Source organism: Ictalurus furcatus, chromosome 7, assembly GCF_023375685.1.
Source record: "Ictalurus furcatus strain D&B chromosome 7, Billie_1.0, whole genome shotgun sequence".
NCBI classification, from domain to species: domain Eukaryota; kingdom Metazoa; phylum Chordata; class Actinopteri; order Siluriformes; family Ictaluridae; genus Ictalurus; species Ictalurus furcatus.
This window is the reverse complement of record NC_071261.1, coordinates 24,448,324-24,454,444: the sequence shown is the minus strand read 5'-3', so window position 1 is coordinate 24,454,444 and position 6,121 is coordinate 24,448,324. Positions and strand designations below refer to the sequence as shown.

At 35.3% G+C, this 6,121-nt stretch overlaps 1 long non-coding RNA gene across 1 annotated transcript; it reads right to left on the bottom strand.

Moving 5' to 3' along the window:
* On the bottom strand, window positions 1-1,855 carry LOC128610776 (uncharacterized). Its single transcript, XR_008386396.1, has 4 exons — window positions 1,710-1,855; window positions 878-937; window positions 696-776; window positions 1-555 (listed from the first exon to the last, which is right to left on the bottom strand). It is a non-coding gene; the product is annotated as an uncharacterized LOC128610776 (long non-coding RNA).
* Between the last annotated feature and the right edge of the window lie 4,266 nt (window positions 1,856-6,121).

The window sequence follows — 6,121 nt, the reverse complement described above, 5'->3', positions numbered from 1 at the left end:
ACTTGTTGAAACATGTTTAATGCCATAGTTTTGGCTTGAATCTGGCTAAACTGAACACCACCACGATAAACGATTATATCAGAGTCACAACATCCTGTTCAGGAGGTAAAGACAAAAGGAGATAAGCGTGAGGAAAATTTGGCATTTATCATACATTTAATCAAAACATTTGAAAATGATAGCACAACAGATGCATGTCTTTGTCATTGTTATTGTGTAAAAAAGTAAAACCATAACAATATATGTAAAGCTATTTTATATAAATGACATAGACAAAAGAACCAGCAACCAATAAATTGCTAAATATAGGAAAATTACAGCATCTAGATAATTAATTGATTATATATATCACGCTAAAGATCAAGAAATATAGCTCAAATGGATTAAGTTGAACGTTACACAGCAAGCAGCCAGACAAATGAGAAATGTAAAGTTTTTGTTTTGTCCTGAATATACTCTTCTGAAATTAGATTAGAGCAGTTTAAAAAGGCATGGGATAGCTGTCCAAACTCTTGCCACTGCTCTTGTTTGTAGGTGATGTCTTGGGCTTGGCACCTGAGCAAAGTCAAACACACACACACACACACACACACACACACACACACACAGATTAAAATAATGATTAATCAATGCCATACAGTACATGTAAACTGTGATATTAAAAATAAAAATGGAACATGGGCTAAATAAATTACCATTGTCCTGCTTTTTGCATGAATATTGTCCGTTAGCTTTAGGATATGGTGTCTTTAAATTTACAATGTTGTTTCTGTGGACTAGAGAGACAAAGAGAGAATGATTTCTGATCTGGACTTCTTGCATTGTCTTCTTGGAAAAAAAGATCAGCCCTGACATAAAATATTAACAGAATACTTACATGTGCATATGCAACGATTCCCTGGTATGGGAGTCAGCTGCTTCGATCTCTGTGATTGTACTAACAAATATAAAAGATGACTTACAGTTACAGATTTTTATTTGATGATTATGGAGTCAGTACAAAAACATTTTAGATTTCCAAACATTAGTTTTCCAGCACAATATTAAATGTTAGAGAATAATGTTTGTATATCAGTAAAGAAAGCAGCATATTACAACAGAGACCACTTTTCAGACAAAAAACATAATGAAGTTTTGTTTTGCATGCAAAAATAAGAAGCAAGTGCAACAGTCAAACACAACTATGCAGAAATTGCGAAACCAATTAGATGTCACATACATTTATAAAATAAATATAAAAACTGGAACAATATTTTTCTCACATTATTACCAGGTTGTAATTTTCCCTTTATAGACAAATTCCCAGTAACATAAATTAACTCATCATGAAAACATGCCACTTCAGGGTCCACATCAATCTGGCCTCAGGCATCTTGATATGATAACATATATCATAAGATGTTTTACAGCAATATTTATTCCACATCCTCAAAACTTCAAATATTTACATTGGGAAAATCTAGATGTCCTTTTTAAATATGGCTGACATGTTTGTGCTAACTAGGTAAGATCAGATATTTGGGATTATTGGGATTCATCTCTCTGTTCATTTCTGAAAGGCTGAATTGGACTGTATGAAAGGTTTAACTTCTTGAAATTAACATATGAATATGAATTAAACATCTACAGAGGATTGGACATCCATAAAACAGCATTTTACTACATTTGCAAGAATATATATGTAAAATAAAATGATTCATAGTTATTACCTGAGTGGTTGCTTAAGATGGTGGCCAGGATGACCAAGGTGAAAATCATCAGGATGAGCTTGGACATCTTTTCAGTGGTATTGGTTTTTATAATTTGTCACTGTTCTTCTTTCTTCTGAGTTATAGATGTGGAGAGGTCTTGCTTCTACTTATATACCCTTAGACAAACTATCTGTAATCACCTCCCTGATCTCTAACTCACACAATAAAAACGCATATTAGGTTTGCAAACTGGTCAAGGCAAATAGGTCTCAACAGGTCCTAACGTATCTTAATCTTGTACGGATGTCTGAGAACAAAGATTTGTTGTTTATTGCCAAATTCTGTAAACATAACCACTGAAGAGAAAAAAAATCGAATTCTTCAGGGTGTGATTACAATCTATGGTTATGCACCAACTGATCAGGGTGACAAAGTTGTTGATGAACGTTCTCACTGGCTCATCTTTGCACTGGAATTCTTGGCAGAAAATAAAAACTTGTACATTCACCTGCACTTGACCACATTTACCCTTGTAAATTCTTTGCAGTTCACACTCCTTTGAGATGTGACTAGGAAAATTTGTTTAGCTCACTGTTTCCAAGAAAGACAATCTGCAAAGTCAATATATATATATATATATATATATATATATATATATATATATATATATATATGTATATATATATATATATATATATATATATATATATATATATATATATATATATATAAGCAACATATTTAATTGAACAGAGCCACACTATAGAAAAGTATGCAATTAATACATTGTCCTGTTTTGAACCTGACAAACTTTTCGAACTTTGGCAAACAAATAGAGATGTTCCGTAACAGAGTGCATTTATTTGGGAATGGTAGTCATTTGTAAGGGATGTCTTCCTGCTGTGCAAGCTGTTCACAGAAATAAACTGTTTACTGACCTACCAGATGTGGCATTTTGTCACGCGGTTTCACGCGATACGTCACGTGTGATCAGCGGTACTGCAGGCCCACTTCTTAGAATTTAAATACATTTGTTGTGCTTCACACAATAACCACCAGGTGGCGCATGGAACAACATACTTTAGGTGTACACAGTACTACATATTTTTTTATATATATATTTGGTTGAATGGTTCACATAAAATATAAACAAGTTTCTACAAGATTTAGTAATATAAAGTGAGTGTGATTGAGCCACATAGTACAGGTAATATGCAGGTTCTGTTACGCCAGTGACCCGGGGTTCAAGCCTCAGCGCAGTTCAGAGTTTTTTAAATGAGCGGGTTTTTTTTTCCACTGTAGAAGGTTCCTCAAAGTAACGTTGAATGAATTCCATCTTCTCCTTTCTTGTCAATGGAAACTTTATTCTTTTCTTAGATTAAAAGTTTTATTATTGAAAAAACGGTTTAAAGTGAAGACAGAATTCCACACACTGAAAATAAAGCTCATTGAATTTACTTAATTCAAATGTGTACATTGGTTCAACGTGATTGAATTGCGTTAAATACATTAACATAATTTCTTTTCGTACATCAAACATGATTTGATCTTATATTTTCAATGCCCTGAATAAAATTAAACTTCACCTGAGCTAAGGATTGAACCCTGATTGCTGACATTCTGAATCAGCCACATCACCACTATGTTATTCTAGCACACGCACTTTACCCATGTTAAATTAAATTCCATAGATATAGTACCTGTACTGTGTGACTCGATCAAAATTAAACCAAATATTTCTGGTCTGGTCTGTGCTATGGGCTGTGTGTAGAGAGATGGTCATCTCTCTGAGATGTACCAGTTCCCCTTCCAGCACTGTGAATCTTTCATGTCAGTGCAGTAACAGTATGGATGTCATGTATTTCTGGTGCCCGCAGCATGCGTGTGATTTTGCGTGATCCTGCAGAAATTGTAAGATCCCTTTTCCTTTGACACGCATTTGTAATGGTCACATTTGTACATGTGATCAAGACTGCTTGTTTGTGCAAGTCCTTGCATTGTAAATGTTCTTTAGGAAAAAAATTGACAGGTTTATTAGGGAGAAACCTGAAAACTTGATAAAAGTCAGATTCACAGGTTTCAGAAGTGAGTCTTGATTATAGACACTATTGATATGCATATGAATGAGAATTTCTTATATTTCTTTAGGGTTTTAGGTTCAGACTTTATTTTTAGACCCTGATGAAGACATCTTTATCAGAAGTTAAATGACCTTTAGAATACTCATATGGTTAAATTTTTATAGATACATTTTTATAAATAAACACTCATATGCTTAAATTTGTATTTTTGTTTATGGCATTTGGTAGATGCCCGTATCCAGAGTGACTAACATTCATCTTATATATATGTATATATTTGAGCATTTGAGGGTTAAGGGCCTTGTTCAAGGGCCCAGCAGAGGTGGCTTGGCAGTGCTGGGATTTGAATTCATGACCTGGGCGGCTGTGGCTCTGGTGGTAGAGCGAGTTGTCCATTAATCGTAGGGTTTTGCGGTTCGATTCCCGGCCCACTGAACCCCAAGTTGCTCCTGATGGCAAGTTAGTGTCTTGCATGGCAGCTCTGCTACTATTGGTGTGTGAATGTGTGTGTGTGTGAATTGGTGAATGAGACACAGTGTAAAGTGCTATATAAGTGCAGACCATTTACCTTCGGGTCAGATGACCAACGTCTTAACCACTGAGCTACCACTGCCCAGATAGAGGCTATCTACACTTGCTCATTCATGCAATCATTCAGTCAGCCAATAATATGGCAACAGATGAGATGTTAGAGGGGAATGGCCAAAATGGTTAGAGCTGACAGGATGTCTACAATATAGTAACTCAAATAAACACTCTCGAAAAGCCGAGTTGAGCAGAAAAACATCTCAAAAAACACAACATGCCAAACATTTAGGCAGATGGGCTACAACAGCAGAAGACCACACCGGGTTCCACTCCTGTCAGCCAAGAAAGTAGCCTTAACAAAACTGGAGAGTTGGAGATTGGAAAATAAAACATTGCCTGTTCTTAATCTTACAAATCTTTAGTCTTATATTTTCTGGAGAACTACTAGCAAATATTCACTAATAATGAGTTGTCATGTGTTTAACATTACAATACTGTTTCAGGTCATCATTAACTCCTAGGGAAAGACACACTGACACACCCGTCATTTTTTACTATATACAAATGACTTACTCATTCAGTAATGTTTGAAAAAGATCATTCAGAGACTACGACACATATAAGACACATACACAAAGTGATGGATTTATGTGAGCCATCTCTTATGAGAGGTCTAGAAGAAATCTATTCTACACAATCATTTTTTAGCTTCCAGCTTGAGTCACATTTGTAGACCAATGTGCAAATAGGCTCAAACTGCTACATATACATGTTCAAAGAGTGCTCAGAAGCAAGAGTGATATATATGTGATGTGTTTTATGTTTATAATAATAAATGAAAAAAAAATTATAGTTACTTAAGTGATGAATCAGGACAGACAGTGTTTCAGACATCATTTCAGGACTTGATACTATTAGTGATAAATCAGTAGTTAGCTGTTAGTTCTTAATGAAATTCCAAACCAATCCTTTATTATTACTTATTTATTAATTCCCCAGTGTTCATTCGTAGTAGTGATTTAGGTGTCAATATAGTGCTACTTTTTCTTTCCTGCTTATGCCCTTCATAGTTTCCTATGAGTTATTGACCAGTATTGTAAAGTGGGACTGTGAGTTTATAAATGAAAGGCTATTGAAAGGCTACATTATGGAGCAAAATAGTATATTTGTCACATTCTCATTGCTGCTGATCTAGGATCTTGATGACGACCTTTTATCAATGGTTAAATGACCTTCAAATGTTTTGATCTATATCAAAACATGACGTCAATACCAGCTTTATGGGGTTCATAGATGAAAACGGACTGTAGTGTTTAGAATTTAAGCAAAGAGCCTGAAGTTATTTTCTTTTGCGTGGGATATGCAAACACCTCTGCTGTGTATGACTCATGTAGTAGCCTACACTGCCCACATGAGTGTGTAGGAAGATATTTGCATGTGGTTGTGTGGCCTCGATGTGCGTATGCCAACACTGTCCTCCCACAACTGCTAAGTTTCACCACTGTGCTGTAGTGCACACACACACAGTTTTTTTCTGTCTTTGTATGTACCTTCCATTGACATGATGACTTCTGTTACTAATAACGTTGTGCCTACATCTAACTGTAATCTCAATCACTATAACTATAAGAAAATATTTGAGTTTTGGCTTCTTCAAAATAAAGCTTTTCACATAAAAGTTGTAGAAACTGTAATTTTGTGAGGTAATTATGCACTATCCTATTATTGTGTCCTATTATTTGGCCATGTTTGGTCCTCAGAAAGGGCTAAAACACACACACAAAGCCCTTCCCTCGCAGTGACGCGTTCAGAAACGACCAA